This window comes from Canis lupus, chromosome 23, assembly GCF_003254725.2.
Source record: "Canis lupus dingo isolate Sandy chromosome 23, ASM325472v2, whole genome shotgun sequence".
In the NCBI taxonomy this organism is placed as follows: domain Eukaryota; kingdom Metazoa; phylum Chordata; class Mammalia; order Carnivora; family Canidae; genus Canis; species Canis lupus.
In genome coordinates this window covers 22,388,974-22,406,561 of record NC_064265.1, presented here as the reverse complement: position 1 = coordinate 22,406,561, position 17,588 = coordinate 22,388,974, and the positions used below count along the sequence as shown (strand labels likewise).

At 34.5% G+C, this 17,588-nt stretch overlaps 1 long non-coding RNA gene across 1 annotated transcript; it reads left to right on the top strand.

The window, feature by feature from the left end:
• The first annotated feature begins 531 nt into the window (after nucleotides 1-531).
• Nucleotides 532-11,536, top strand: LOC112661121 (uncharacterized). The gene is made up of 2 exons (XR_003137441.3): nucleotides 532-880; nucleotides 10,978-11,536. It is a non-coding gene; the product is annotated as an uncharacterized LOC112661121 (long non-coding RNA).
• Nucleotides 11,537-17,588: the final 6,052 nt, after the last annotated feature.

Sequence of the window (17,588 nt, the reverse complement as noted above, 5' to 3'; positions counted from 1 at the left end):
AGCAGGTAAGAAAATAAGCTAGATTACTTTTATTGAAAGGCAAAATGTGGAATCAGCACTCAGGGACCTAAGACAAACCCTGGCAAACACAATACTAAATACTAGAAACTTGAAACTAAAGACACAGAGCTGTCACATGATGTTTGGGGATGATTTTTCACAGAACAATAAGAACTACTGTATATTGAGTACTTTCATGGTTAGACATACTGGCTCATACATTTGAAGATGCATGTTAAAAATATTATCTAAAATTTTCAGAACAAAGAAGTTGGTATTTCCATCTGAAGTTTTACTGAAGCAGGCATTAAGGCTCAAAATGGTTAAATAATATGCTCAACATCACAGAACAAAGTATTTCAGTCAGGATTCCATCCAAATCTGTTCCAAAGAAAGTTTCTACTCTTTATATTATCTAATAATAAACTGAAACTGATTTAAGATTCACAGACACGCACCCACATTATATGTATATATGACAATAACAAAGGTTTTTAACCAAAACAGCTGTGACACAAACCATAAGGAATAGACAGCCTCAAATCAGAGATGGTCTAAGGGAGGCTGTTCAATTCTAAGGCATTCTGCTCAGGCTTCACATAGACTTTGGTTTTGTTTTTTCCTCATTTCAATCAGCAGAGGAATTTACTTGGAAGCAAAAACCTTGGTTTCTTAACCATTATTACCCACCTGAAGTCATCGTTTCTGTTTATTACATCATAATCATCTCTACTTGCCACCAATTGTACATTCCCAAAGAGGAAATTATGATTTCAAGTGAAGACAATGGAGCAGGAACAGATGTGCTGCTAAAAGAGAGACATCCTATTATCCTGAATATGTACTCCGTAATGAAAAACAAGGCAAAAGAGATCAGAAGGTATTGTCATATTTCAAAATAGAGTCTGTTCTAGCAGCAGGATTACATTTAAATAGAAGGATCTGAAATTTTGATGTACCATTCATAGTACTTTATGCTTGACACTTCATATTCTAGAGAAACTGCAAAAACTTCAAAACATATCCCTCTGTAGCATTGTTGGTAAATCTTTCACTGTAGCCTTTGCAATATTTTTCTCTATTCTGATTTTCTTTAGTCATAGCAAGTTGACCCTACTTCCAAGTGTGACACTTTCATGTGGTTCTAACTCCATTATTCTCCAAACTTCTATTAGATTGTACCATCTGCTTTAGAGATCTTCATAAAATGTATGTCTTCTTAACTCTAGGGAAGGAGACACTAACAGGATGGGAAACTGTGTAATGATTCACAGTTTTTAAAAATCTATGTTTGGTCCTACCAATTCATTCATAAAAGCAGATCTTGTTCACTTAATATTTGTTAGACATTGGATAGGCTAAAGGTACATTGTAAAGACTTGTTACAGAAACTCACAGCAGCCATAGCAGAATGAAAGACAGATAAGGTAGTGGATAAACACAAAACTGTGATCAATGCTATGACAGAGATATTCACTATATCCAATGAAAGTTCCTTATAAATACAGAGACACAGACCAGACTGATGGGGGAGACTAAAAATGAGTGAAAACTGTTTGTAAAGGTGCAGTGGTAAAACCAACCAGAAACAGGGACAGGTAGTAATATACATGTGTTGAAAGGAGTGTTGGCTACGGAGGAGTCAGCTGCAGATGGCAGGGTGGGCATACGCAGGGATCAAATGGGCTGTTAAGTCAGTATTAAAGCATGCAGAGTTTTGTCTTCTGTCTAGAATCACTCTGAGAAATCTCCAAAACTAAACCTGCTGCTGATGTTTCCAAAGCCCAGTGGGAGCCCAGTGAAGACCAATTTGTTTTCTTCTTCAGCAGCTGTCCTTTTATCTTCCTTTGAATTTTCTAGGTTTGGAATACCTGGTGCTACTTCTGACAACAGAATTTTTTTGTTGTTATTTCTTTTCCATTTCTCTTTGTCCCTCTACCCCTTTCCCCCAGGCCTACTGGGTTAATTTTGATTAACTTTGATTAACTCAAAGTCAATTGATTAGTAACATTATCATGCCTACAAAATCCCCTGAACCTATATACCATCCTCTCTACATATTGTGCCCACATTCAGGAAGAAGAATTGCATGAGGCGTGTACACTAAGAGGCAGGAGTCTCAAGGCCATCTCAGAATTCTGCCCACCACATGGACCATCCATCCCAGAGCACCTAGCGCAGTCTTTTACACTGTAGATAGTCCATATATATTTGTCCACTGATTGAAGATACATATTACCTACCTATAACAAAAATATATAAATAATATCTACAAACAGAATGATGATGCTTCTCCTCCCTGGGCAAAAGCTTATTTGATCCTTTAGCTCCCTGTGGGTCTCTCTCCCTTTAACCTTTATAAATGATTTCTATAAAGAGAATTTTCTGAATTTTTATTCAGAGAATTTTCAGTGCTCTGAACAGTCTTGGATCCTAGAGGTGAAGCAAAACAAGCTTGCTTAGGTGTGTGATTTCTTTCATACAGATTTCTTTCAGAACCTGCAGTTGACCTGTTAGGAACACGACTGTTCTAAGAAAATTATTCTAAAATAATTCAATTTCTGTAAATGATTCTCCTGGGGCAGAAATTAAGGGCTGTAATTAAGGACCCCTTATAGGGGCTATTTTTTTTTAATAGTTTCACTTGGGCAAACAACTCAACATCGATGATGATTTCTAGTTGCAAACATTTCTTACTTGAGTCTGGGCACTGATGGACAAGTGTTTTCCTTTTAAAAAAAAAAATAGAAAAAAATCACATGGAAAAAACAAGCATATGTGAATTCTAAACAAAATGTGTGCTGACTCTTCATGTTCAGCTTCCTTATTGGAAACATACAACATACAAACTTGTAAAACTTTTCTTCCTTATTTACAACCATGAAATAAAAAGCATAAACTTTTTATTATCTGCACAGCTTTATATAAGGAAAATATATTGATACTTCACAGTATCAGAGTTTCAGATACTACGCAGGGATTTTTTTTCTAATGGTGTCTCATAATAAACATATAATTAAAACAAGCAAATTTACAAAGCTTATATTTTTATTAAAATTCATGCAAAACTACAAAGTTCACTGTACATCTGTTATATATATTTGCAGAAATGTGATTATAAATGAAAACTCCTACATACTTTAACACCAGTTTCCCCAAAATTGAAATCCAGAGCAGTTTCATACACCTACCTGGTTCAGAGAGGGATCCTCACATAAAGGGACAAAGACAAGGTATAAAAGCATAATTCTAGATACTTATTTGAATATTTCAAAGTAAAATAAATGATGTTGACAGTTGCATCTCCATTAATATATATTTCTTGCATAATTCTAGATACCTATTTGAATATTTCAAAGTAAAATAAATGATGTTGACAGTTGCATCTCCATTAATATATATTTCTTAAAACGTATAATTTCTAAATTGCTTGGAATAAAAAAATTCAGTGTTTGCAAATTTATTTTTAATTATGAATTAAATATTAGAAAAATTCTAACACTGAAAATGCTGAAGAAATCCTCCAACTATCCACCTCATAAAGAGTCATGAATGAAGAGGTGCTTGGAATTATAAACAGCTAGTTAACCAAAACTATTAAGTTGCTTCTGTTGTGTGAGTTAGCACATAATGGGGGGAAGGAGTATGTTATATATTTTGAATTTGGATCCTATGAAATTTCTTAATACAGGGTTCAAGACATTTTCACTTAAAAAATTGATGCAAAATGGGCTAAATTTTTTTTTTCACAGTTTCACTTAGGCAAACAACTCAACACCAAGATTCTTTCATCAGACAAATGGGGTTATCTTTAATGTGGTTGGCGTTCTATGGCAATGACCTGGAAGGGATAATAAAAGTTATATATATAGAATGATAATACATTGAAAAATGCACTATAATAGAGATAAAACAAATCAGAAGCATGACCAAAGATGCATAAATTGATATTCAACTCAGAGAGAGTATGTGGTTCTAACAGTGGGAAATTAGTTGGAATCAAGTATTTGAGTCTCAGAGAATCAGTGCTCTAAAGATGATCATAAATACCACTCTTTGTCCTTTTGGTTGCCTAGTTTGACCTTCTTTCTCCCCTGTGATTCCCTGTCTTCCTACAAAACTCTCACTTTGTTTTCCATTGATTTCTTCAAAGGACTATTAAACACTAAGTACACCCCAAATTAGGTAATTCTTTGTAAATAAAAGTACTGATTCTTAAACACAGTGTGTATGATAATGCTTCTTGCTAAGCATACTGTATATCTGTTATGTATATCTGCAGAAATATGATTATAAATGAAATGTGATTCTAAATTTCTTCCAGTTACTTAGAGTCCTAGGATACTATTATGACTCATCTACATTCACACATGTGAATGCACACATAATACATAAACACACAAACACAGAAACACACACATAATCCCAAACATGGTTTTAGCCTGAAAATTGAAAAAGTCATATAGTTCGTTTGTTTTGAGGTTTTTTGTTTTCTTTTTTTAAAATTCTGTTAAAATCATAGTTACTTTTCTGCCATGTGACTAGACATCAAACACTATTTCTTGTACCAAATGCCAACAAGTGAGAAGAAACAGGGAAGGCAATATTTTGATGATGTGCTTGGGCTTTTCCTGGTAACGTACTACATCATGGGAAGATGTCAGGGAAGGCTGATATATAAAGACATACTTATTTTTCTGGATTTGCCTAGTATAATATGATTCAATTCTGAAGCTGTATAATATGATGAACTATGAAGCTATATGTGGAAAGCATACAAAAAGATAAAGCTTGAGAGGAAGGAATCTCCTTCTTAGCAATGAAGCAAGGAATCATAGGCCGGCCTTAAGAAAAGAAGTTTACTCTGAAAATAACAGAAATTGATCTGAGCAGTGTGATAACTTATCAAGGGAAGAAACTGTAAATTATTTCAATAGTTTCATCCCTAGTGGATTTTTAAACCAGAGTAGGTAAGATATAGCAAAGTATATTAATACGGACAACAATAAGCTGGCAGAAAGATAGAGTGAGGAAACTCCTAGGTCATTTTCATTATTATTCATCAATTTTTAAAAATGCATTTGATATCTTAAAAGGTCTTGGAGTTTATGAACACATTTTTCCAGAGTGTAATAAGCCAAAACATAACAAAATAAAAAAAAAATCTAAAAAACAGAAGGACCCCGTATCTTGAAAGCAATATCAAGCATTTTCTCAGCAAGTTGAACATTGAGAAATGTCTTATGGTGCAAATTAATAGAGTATCCTAAGATTTATGTGGTAGCAAGAAATTACTGATTCCAAAAACATAGGTCTTAGACTTAACGCTTAAGGCTCTTGAAGACCTAATTTGCAGATTACATTCTGAGAGCATTTTAACCTCCCACCCTTTCATGTAGTCTGCACATTCACCCCTATTCTCTCCTTCCTTACTTGTATATCACATGTTTTCTGGGCTCCAAGCCTTTATGGGCTCATATAATTTTCAACAAGCTTGTACACATCCAGCCACACCCCACTCACATACCAAACATTCTCCAACACCCTATTGATTACCTTCCTAGATAAATTCCCAAAGACCTATGTTCAAATCTCTTTTCTAGAGTGTTCACTTTTGTGTTTTAGTTCTTTGCACATTTAATTTACTTCCACCATAACAGCAGTTCCCTAGACCTAAACCTTCAGCCCCTAGGGAGGGGAGGAATGGAATTGTTGAAGGAGGCTAATAAATTTATACATGCATATGTATTTTTTCAATCAGTAGGGTAAAGAAGCTACAGCCAGTGTTCTGTGAAGAAGTGTAAAGAAGTGTAAAATACTGAGTCTAACAGGAGACAGCAAAGTACAGCTTATGGGCCAAATTCAGCCTGTATCTGTAAATACAATTTTATTACAGTCCACCCACACCCATTAATTTATGTATTGTTTATATTTGTTTTCATGCAGTAACATCAGAATTGTCACAAACTTAGTGGCTTATAGCAGTACAAAATTATTACACATCTCTGGAACTCAGATGTTCAAGATGGGTTTTGCTGGACTAAAGTGAAGTGTTAGTAGGTCTGTGTTACTGTTGGAGGTTCTAGGGGATATTCTACTTTCTTACTATTTTCAGCTTCTAGAAGTCACCCACATTCCATGGTTTGTGGACTCATATTTTGATTTATAAAGTCAGCAATGCTGAGCTGCATCTTTACACTGCTACCACTATGGTCTTGTATCTGAACACCTGGATAATCCCAGCACTTTCCTTATCTTAATATCAGATGATTAGTAAATTTAGTTCAATCTGCGACCTTAATCCCCTTCACCATATCATATAAAATATTCAGAAAAAAATAAAATAAAATAAAATAAAATAAAATATTCAGTTTCTAGAGATTAGAATATGGACATTTTTGAGGGAGCATTTTTCTATCTACCACAGTAGCCAAGACTGATAACATTTCTGCCCTGATGAAAATTGTATCTTAATGCGAGGAGAAGTAAATAAATATAGAAACATGTCATAAATTTTAAAGAATAAATAAATACTTGAATAGAGCAGGGTCAGTAGGAAGAGATTGATGGGGCCTGAGAGTTATAAAAAGTCATCAGAGAGGTAGAAAAACCACGAGAGACTCTTAACTATAGGAAGCAAACTAAGGTTGCTGCAGGGGAGGTGGGTGGGGGGATGGGGTAATTTGGTGATGGGCATTAAGGAGGGCACATGATGTGATGAACACTGGATGTTATAAGTAACTGAAAAATCATTGCACACTACATCTGAAACTAAAAATGTACTTGATGTTGGCTAATTGAATTTAAGAAATAAATAAAAAGCAGGTTATCTTATTTATATACAATAAGTATGTAAGTAGACTATCTTAATTTATAAACAATAAATCAAGACAAAGAAGTGAGGCACTTTTTCTAGTGTTAATGTGGCATTCACGTCTCTGTCTCCAAATATCCTGCTCTCTCCATGATTCAGCTCTGCTTTCCCATTTACCCAATTGTCAGATGGGAATGAATCTACCCGTGTTACAATTCCACCTGCAGTGCCTGGCATAGTGCCTGGAACATAACAAAACCTCAATAATTATATGTTATTGGTGTTGATATTCTTCTTGGACATTCTCATCTCCTATTTTTCATTGCTTCACTGAGCCAATAAGAGAATTATTCTGCAGGGACATACTCAGAAATTTCTTTTGAAAAAAAAATATCTGCAAGAGACAAAGCAATACAAAGATCTATAGCCTAAAATATTCCCTGCATTTATCTACATGTTTTTCAATGCTCTCTGCAGGTGGATCAGCATCATGGATAAAATATCAATAAGCAAAGGATGTGCTAAGAAAACAAACACGGTAAATTTACTCAAAAAATGTGACCAAATGGCCCACATAATTTTGAGGTCATTTTTAATAGCATGGCATTTCTTTGAAGGAAAGAGTAGTGTTTAAGAACCAGATTGCCAAATTGTTTGAGGGAGAAGTAATTTTCTTCACTTTCTTGATATTGTTTGTAAGTCATCCCACTGCTTTAAAGTAAAATCCAGTGACTCCTTGTTACCTAAAACAATTCAAAATCTCTATCATCACATTAAAGGCCCTTGACCATCTGGACCCAGTTTCATTTTCTACCATCCCTTATTCTATTGTACACTACATCATTTTGCATAACAAATGTTTCCAATTTTCAGGAAGTTCCTTGCATTCCATACTTTCCTAAGAGTGTGTGCGCCATAAAAGCAGGGACAGTGACATGTATTTCTATAGTGGTGGTGCTTAGCATAAAGTTAGGCACATAATAGGAATCAATAAATAAATTCTATATAAGTAATTATATCACTAAGCTGAGTAAATAAATGAATTAATTAATATCTGGCTGTTCAACAATTCTTGTTTTTTTAGATTTATAATTGCATTTATGTCTATTAAAAAAATGGAACACTTCCTGTGTTTCTAGGGCTGAATTAGCTCAGACATTTCCTATTCTTTACATTCAAGGCATTAGCTTGACTGACTCATGGTGGTTGACTCTAAGGAAACTTTGGGGCTGTATGTGCCCATCTCCTGATCAGCCATTTGCTTTAGTACATTAGGACTTTAATAGAAACTGCCTAATGCGCAGGTAAGTCAGTAAGAAATAAAATATAGGTCATTACTCAGTGGTATCCATTGAGCAGAGCAGCAAAATGTAAATCACTGAGAATGGGGATGGTTCATGCCATTTTGCACTTTGGAGTAAGTCTGAAGACTTCCTGTGGCTGTGAGGTCCCAGGGTCCGCTTTAGAAAGCTAAGGAGCAAATCTCTTCCTTGTCAGGGTCAACCTACTACTAGCAACTCCCTGTTCCAGAAAAGGGAAGTGAAGATTCTGTATATTTATCCTGCACTCTGCGATTGTCTAGCCCTATCCTTCATGTACATACATTATAGTATGTCACCTTAAAGTTGTAACTCAGGTTCTCCAAATCTCAGCTTCTTGATTTATAAAATGAAAATGACATCTATTCTACCTATGTGGCATGATTCTTTTTGAGCATTAAAATAAAATATGCAAAAGGGCTTGGATAGCAGACATCATCTTTGCCCTATCCATAACTCTAGCATCTTTCAGTGTCTCTAACCAATACCCAAATGCCAGTATTTGGAACTTTGCAGATGCTGACTTTTTCCCCCACTGAAACCTGGAAAACTTCACTGTCTATGTGCTGATGTGTGTCAGCCTGCTTAATAGCACATGTTCCACTGGCTGCTTTCCATTCTGTTCATCACATTTCTACCTGTGTTATCAGAACTTCTCAAATATACAAATGAATCCTGGTCTCAGAATCTCTACGAGGAGAACTCAAATAGCCTACACATTGTGAAGGGCCTCCTGAGAGGGGAATGATGATGTTATTATTTTGATAAATTAGAAACAAAACTAAAAGAACTTTTTGTGTTTAGGGCCTCCCTGGGCATATAAGGAATGGATATGTGAAGGGCTCTGGGTGATAGCCTGAGGCAGGGTTAGAAGTAGAGCAAAGCAGTGTCTAGCTGAGCCCAAGGATTAGCCTAAGGGCAGATTATCAGACTTCAGCTCAGAAAAACTATTTTTAAAACCCAGTCATGGTCTCTAGGTTCATAAATATAATGCAAGCAAAGGAAGGTGTGGTAGCAAATTGCATGTCAGATGAATTCCAATGTGTGGGAATATCCATAGCATAGAAATTTAGCCCTAAAAGGGATTTTACCAGCTTGCATGGATTTACCTTTATAACCTGTTTTTCTAACACTTCTAACAGATTAATCTTCATCTCAGAAAAAGAAAGAAAGAAAGAAAGAAAGAAAGAAAGAAAGAAAGAAAGAAAGAAAATGATAATACTAGATTATTATTCATAGAGTAAAATAAGAAGCCATGAGTTCATACCATTTCAAAAAATTGAAAGAATGAACAAAAGGTAGGGAGGATATGGTTCTGCCTTAAAACAGAATTCCACCTAATACGTTTAGAATAAAAAATGTATAATAATTGTTTCAGTCAAGAATCATCTATTGATGCTACACAACAGTATGAAGAGAAATAAGATATTTACACAATTTCAAAGCATCTCCATACATGATACTTACTAAATACAATAAGAAAAATAGTAATTTAGAGTGGAGAAATCTGACAGATATGACCTTAACTTCACCAGTAATAAGACATATGGACATTATGAGCATGAAATAAACATGATCCCATGAGAAGGCACAGCATAATTTCTATGATTTTCTTACTAAAAACATAGTCATGAAGAAACATCAGACTAAGTCAAGAAACATTTTACAAATTAACTCTCCAGTACTCTTGAGAAATATCAAGTTTATGCAAGACAAAGGTCAATGAAAGAACCTTTTCAGATTAAAGGAAAATAAGAATCCATGGCAACAAAATGAACCCCCATCCATACAAGAACATTGGTGGGTCAATTAGCAAAATTAGCAAAATTGGTCTATAGATTTAAAAATTAATATTGTATTAATGTTAAGTTCCTGATTTTGATCAGTGAATTCTAGTTATATATTGAAGAATCTGGGTAAAGTGCATAAGGGATTCTTTGTACTATTTTTAAAAACATTTTATTTATTTATTCATGAGAGACATAGGGAGAGAGAGGCAGAGACATAGGCCAAGGGAGAAGCAGGCTCCATATAGGAAGCCCCATGTGGGACTAGATCCAGGGACTCCAGGATCACGCCCTGAGCCAAACGCAGCTGCTTAATTGCTGAGCCACCCAGGCATCCCTGTTCTATTTTTATAATTCTTTTAAAGTCTAAAATTATTTCAAAATTACAACTGAAAAAAAAACCTTTTAAAATATTATAGACATTCACTCTAGGTGATCCATTTATTAATCAGAAACATGTCAACCTTAAATCTCAAAACTAAGGGCAAAAGTATAGAAATTATGTATTATTTAAATTAAACTTTAAATTAGAAAGCATTTCATGAAAATATTGTTAGATTGTCATTTGCTTTTTAAAAAAAGGCTTTTCAGGAACCCATGTTTGATAAGGACTCACAAAACCAATGTTTCTATCTCTACTACCTGGATATATATTCCTGAATGTCTCTATGTCCACTTCTTTCTCTGAAAAAAATGGAAATAACCATCATCTGCCCTCTGAGATCTTGCAAGTAATTGTAACAAAGAAAATCAAAGCAATTATGATGAAAACACTCTAAAGCAGCCCTGTCTTCTGTACACTCAGGCTCAATATCCCATTCTGAATTGAATGTGTAAAAAAATATATTTTACTCTAAAAATGAGTTATTTTGAAATATGATTACATTTTTCAACAAGTTTCTTTTTATTGAAACTGGATTTTTTTTTTAACCCCCAACCTTTTCAGTTCTCAAGAGGCTGACTTTTAATTATATTATCCCTTGATCTGGAGTCGTTCTTATTACTTGTTTAAATGTTATTGTTTGGACTTGAATTGATCTCTTCTGTTCAATTTCAGGGTTAGCATTTGCTGCGACACAGAGTGAATTTTTACTCCTGTTGCCTTGAGGACATTCATTGGAAACATCATGTTGCACTTGATGGAGATTCTCCTGATGAAAAGGTTCATGAAAAAGAACAAATTAATTTTTGGTAACAATCAATGGTACCATCCAATGCATTTTCCCGTTTCCTTTACTTTTCATTCTCTTTCTCATTGTGCCCTAGCTGCCTGATTCTCTTCATGGAGAAAATACACTGTAATTTATTTTAAAGGAACTCCTAAAACTGCCTACTGGTCTTAATTATAACAGACCATGGTTTATCTGGAATCCTAATCTGGCTTTGAATGCTCAGCAAAGAGCATCAGAACCATAGCTCAAGCCACAGAAAAAAATCAATCAAGAAGACTTTATCTGTCCTATTGTTAAAGAGAAATGGGACCTCCTGGCTATGAGAAGACAAATTGCTATCCCAGTCAACTTCCTTTTCTGGTCTTTTAAACTATGTATTCATGTATATGTAAATATATAATTTAAGTATTTATATATATAAATATTTATATATATGCACACTAACTTAAGGTGTTTTGTTGTGTTGTGCTATTTCCACACAAAAGGGTGTATTATAAATCCCCTTGGAATGGATTAATTATTTGTGAGTTTATTGTACAACAACTTTTTCACTGCTGTTAATCTTATTTAGCACCTAGGAGACTTCCTTTATACTGCACAGGAATTATAGAAATAAACGCAGTGTTATTATGACATTGTTCTGTATTGTATACATCAAGAGCAGCCAAGCTGCCCTGAAATGGCCAATTTACCCACCTCAGTTTGTTAGAGTGGTTTTGCATGCTGAAAATTATCTGTTCAACTGAGAAGAGTGCTTTCTCTGACAAGTATATGTTTGGTATCCCTACACATTATTAACTATGTGCCAAGTATTATTCTAAGTTTTAGTTGTAAGAAAATCTAATGACCCATGTTTTTGAAGAGTTTTGTATAAAAGGCAGCAACTATGAATTAAGAATATAAAGTTGAGCCTCTTAGGTATAAAAGGGAGCAAGTTACCATCTCCAGTGTAATCAAGCAGTTCTGAAATGATAATATTGAAAAGAAATAATCACTATTCCACATATACTAACCAGTGCCTACATAACAGAATGTATATGACCAAGTGACACAGTAGGGGTAGCACTTGTTGCCTGAAAATTCAGCTTATAATACCTTATTTTTTTTCCCCTAAAGACCTAATACCATCTTTGAAATACAGTAAAGACCACTCTAAAATGCATATTGCCAGAGAATGCTCATGTATTTGGATGGACACTGTCATGGAAGTGTTCCAGGTGAGGTAGGGGAAATATTGAAGAAGAATCACAAGAAAAGAAGGAGGATGAACACAAGGATTCCAAAAGTATGTCCCAGTAAGCCATCAGTGACTTCTCAAGTTTCCTCAGGACAAAGTTGTCTGACTGGTTTTCATTTCTTAAATGAGGAAATAGAGGGACACCTAAGTAGCTCGGTGGTTGAACGTCTGCCTTTGGCTAAGGTCGTGATCCTGGGGTCCTGGGATCAAGTCCCATATTAGCCTGCTTCTTGCCTATGTCTCTGCCTGACTCTCATGTATAAATTTAAAAAAATGAGGAAATAGAATATTTTTCTTTTACTTATAAATATTCTGAGAGTGTAGGTTGTCTGTGTAATGGCTTCCATTAAGGTTCTTTCAATATTCCTTTCTGCTTGATTTTTATATAAGTATGCTAACATTACTACAGAAAGCTTCACTAAATTAAAATATTGTTATAGCTAAATGTTACAGGTATTACATTATAATTCATGATAAAAGGTTATTATTCATTAGTTCAAGGTTCTGTTAGCATAATCTTTCTGCCTCCCTGACTAAGTTTTTTGGTTTTATAATAGTGAGCTAATTGTTCATTTTTCTAATAGTAGCCCTTAAAAAATGTAAGAATATGGTGACACTATTGCTCCTTCCTTAGTAAAATAGAAGGACAGAATAGCGTACTTGAAAGAGCTACATATAATCACAAAGTTAGAGAAGCTGGGTTCAAGATCCATCTTCTATACCCATATATGTCATTAAGAAAGCAGTTTCTTGGGGCACCTGAGTGGCTCAGGTGGTTGAATGTCCAACTCTTGGTTTTGGCTCAGATCATGATCTCATGGGTCATGAGACTGATCCTCCTGGTGGGCTCCATGCTCAGCAGAGAGTCTGCTTGAGGTCCTCTCCCTCTGCCTCTCCCCCTACTCTCATACTTTCCTCATCTCTCTCTCACTCTCTAAAGTAAAATAAATAATATTTTTTAAAAAAGAAAGCAATTTCTTTCTGAACTTGTTTCTTAGCTGTAAGGTGGGGATAATAATGATTAAACCTGTCCTTTAAGGATGTTGTGAGACTCAAATGTGATAGTATATGCAATCATACACATATACATTTTTCAAGTGTTAGGTCTTATTACCATAATCATCTTCAAATTTTTAAGCCTTTGCCTGTGAATATATATATATATGACGAGTTCCTACGCACCCACTCAAAATATACCAAAGGCTCTGATGTTTTATATCATTCTTTAGATATTTGCATGTAATACATGATATAAGTATAGAACCTTAAATAATCGCTTTAATATTAATCTTAATATTGAAAGCCATTTGAAAGAAGGAAAATACTGTAACATAGAGATATCTTCAGATACTTAAACTTTAGGAGAATTCAGGTAATACTTTGATGGAACCTGATGAACTCTGCCTCCACCTTAGGTATCTTTGTGGTAGGATCATCTGGAATATAATTAAATTCCATGGCACACCCACAAAAAATTCCATCACATACAATTTCATAAGAGATTCTAAGGAGGATGAAGCTCCTTATCCCTGGAAGAACAGTGCATTTTGTTAGGGAATGTGTAAAGGTGTGGACCTGGGAATTTAAAAGCGCTGAGGGGAGGAAATAGTTATGAGTGGGCTTGGGGTCTGGAAAGAGAAAGCAGCTACAGGACACTCATTTCAATAGCCAAGTCTGGAAGAGCCTCTGCATAATATAAACGATTTGGTAATTTAGATAAAACTTCTATCTTCCTTTCTCCACACTGTGCTTTTCTGAGATTTTCCTGACCATCCAATGAAGGTTCTCTTGGATCCCATTGCAGGCCTAACTAGTCTAAGGAGCACAGAGGTCCAGGGTGCCCCAAAAAAGAGACAGACCTTATCTATCTCTAATCTTTTCCAGAGAAGCAATGACCAGAGACTTTCCACCCATACTCTGTGAGTTTCACCAGGCAGAGGCACCACCATTCACATGATCTGGCCCCACTTATCTTTTAAATTTCATCTTGAACCAGCCATTCTCCTCTTGATTTACTGTACTCTAAACAAACCAACCTCCTCCTCATTTTTAAAAAAGAGATAATAACATCTTTCCCATCTCAGGACTTCTACATTTTCTGTTTTCTTACCCCGAAACACTCTCTTTTACTGTTCTTTACATGGTTAGCTTCTCTTCTTGCATGAATTCTAATTAGATACAGTGGTAAACTGAATTGAAATCAGTAGTGGCTCTGTGATTAACACAACATGGTATAAAATAAAACTGGTATTAACACTTTGAGAAGAAAAGATGGACTTTTTTTTTAGATTTTATTTATTTATTCATGAGAGACACAGAGAGAGAATGGCAGAGACACAGGCAAGGGAGAAGCAGGTTCCATGCAGGGAGCCCAAGTGGGACTCGATCCCAGGACTTTAGGGTCATGCCCTGGGCTGGAGGCTGGCGTTCAATCGCTGAGCCACCCAGGCGTCCCAGAAAGGATGGACTTTTAAATAAGTGGGATTAGGATATTTAGCCATGAAATTTGAAGATAAAATATTAGTTTCTAAAAATAATATCAGATGAATTAATACCATTATACAAAACAAACTCATTAGAAAACAATTTTAAACTTAGAACCTTCTTAAACCAACAGAAATCATAAAATCCTTAATTACTCCTTAATAACAACATATTCACATAATAAATCTAAAATGGACATAAATATATTAAATAATTCCTTACCCAGTTTTTATCAAAGAATTGCAAATCATAACGACAATAAAATATCAAACTGTAGCCATTATCCATGCTTGGTGAGGATATAAACAGATGGAAATTCTCATGTATTACTTGTGGGAGTCGATTTTTAGTGTAAATGTGTGTCTTAAAGACTAGTTGATATCCATCAAATTTAAAATGAGCATGACTTTTTGTCCCCCCAAATAGAATTTTTAGTTATTTATCATAAAGAATTTCTTGTTAGTTAGCTATTAAAAAGAATGATAGAAAAAAAATAATATTGAATGAGAAATAACTTATATTTTAATGATGAAAATAAAATTAAGTTTCAGAAGGAAAGTCTTTCTTAAACCACGATATGAAAGGAATGGAAATGCAGTAAGTAATATGTTAAACCTGGTGGATTTAAGGAATTAACTTTTATTAATTCTTTGTATATGTTTTTGTATTTTTCATAATTTCTCCTACAGTAAAAAACATTAATAAATTGTTAGAGCAAAAGTATACAATTAAAAATTGCAGATAGTGTTGTCCCACATCAAATATAAACCTTTAAAATATATATATAAACCTTTGCTTCAGTACAAGCTGTTTGCCATTACTCTACAGTAACCTCCAAGAAATGAATGTGTTCTCCAAGTGATTTAACATCTTAAATGTGGCACTTGAAAAATAAGATGTCCCACTTTTTTCAACTCACTTCTTGGGGGGGTGGGAAGAAGAGGGAGAGCATACCTTCAAAATAGTGTTCAAACCTATCTTTGTATCAGGATCATTGCTTAAAAAGATTCCCAAATCTCACCTTTGCTACTTTCTTCTTTTGAAGGCCTACTGTTGCTGACTGGGAAGTTTGCCATCAGCATGTACAGTCTCAGCACTCAGAAATAAGTAGCATCTTTCTAAATATTGCAGGTACATTTGATGAAGCGTGGGTGTTTGTTTCATCTTTGGCATGTGCTGACTTTCATCTGCTTCTCTCTCCTGAGGCAGAGGATGCCTATAGCCTATAAAGCACAGGCACATTGTGGACACCCTGATAAATATTAAATGATGATGATGGTAATCACAGAGCAGAGCCCTGTCTTTGCAGCTGTATAATTCCTCCCTTACATTATGTGCCTCCTCAGACAGCTGTCACATCCTCGCTTTCAGAGGCAGAGATTCCTTGCCAAATTAAAGCTTGAGAGGAGCACATTACAACCTCATGTCATTGTGGGAGTGAGAGATGTGAATGCCTATCACCATCCACGTCTCTCAGAGACACATCTATTTGATAAATACTGTCTCAAGAGTCAATTCAGATCGACTGCCTGGCCTATTCAATCAATTGTACGGATGTCTCATCCAGAGAGTTTATATGATACCCAAACTACGGGTCAATTCTAGGGGGAAAGAAAGCCCAGCCCATCTGAGACTTTTTAGCACATTTTAGTTAGTTGTATTAATTGAATAATCAGGCATTTAGCTAAAAATGTTCAGCTAAAACATTTTTAGATGTGCTATTTAATGAATTTATTTATTGAGGGGCTGAGAAGATATTACAATCAATATCAACATTGATATTAAGGAATATTACTGAGACTTATAATTTTACTTGGAACTGTACTAAGTACTTTTCATGCATTTTCTTGCTTAATATTCAAGTAAAGACCCTCAAAAGTAGCTACTAATACTGGACTTTTGTACACTTGGAAGATCAGGACCAAGAAAATGTAAGCAGTTGGCCTTGGGTCACAAGTAAGTAAGAGGAGTTCAATTCAGTTCCTCATGACTCTATAGTTTTCATAACCTTCTTGGGAATACTTTTTAGAATGGAATGAACACCTTAACACTAATATCCATTCACTTATATATTTTTAAAATGTATACTAAGTATCTTTTGTTCAAAGTCTAACAAGAAATAAGCATAGTCAAAAGGAAAAATTTCAAATTTGTGTGCTTCAAGCTAGCAATTCTACCTCTTATAACCATTTTTAAAGTGGCAATTCTATTCAAATTTACAATAAAACCTACAGATAAGAAAATGCCCATGTCCAATAATAAAAGGATGTTTTAAAACTGCAGGATGGGATATTCTTCAACCATTAAAATGTGGTATTATAAAGACTAATAGACTCAAAATGTTGACTATACAACAGAAAATAAGAAAAAGAACATTTCTGTATAAACTGGCTGACTACATGATAAAAAAAATAGGAAATGAGACTAAAAACATACAGCAAAATGTGTGGTAAGCTGTTAAGATTATGGGTGTTTTTCCCTTTTGTTTAGTAATTTCTAAAAATGTGTTGTTAATTTTATAATAAGAAACATTTAAAAAAGAGATCCACTATAAATCAGATCAGATTCTTTGTTCTAAATGATGGTAATATTAAATTATGATAACAAAAGTTTAAATTAATCATGTATATATATTTTCTTTCTAAAATAGCTGATTAATTCAGCAAAAAGAAGAGTCATGATTTATCAAGAGTTTTTAAAAAACTACTTTGCTAAATTTTGCATAACATATTTTCTTTGATCACACATTTCCAACTCTATGCTTACTACAAAATT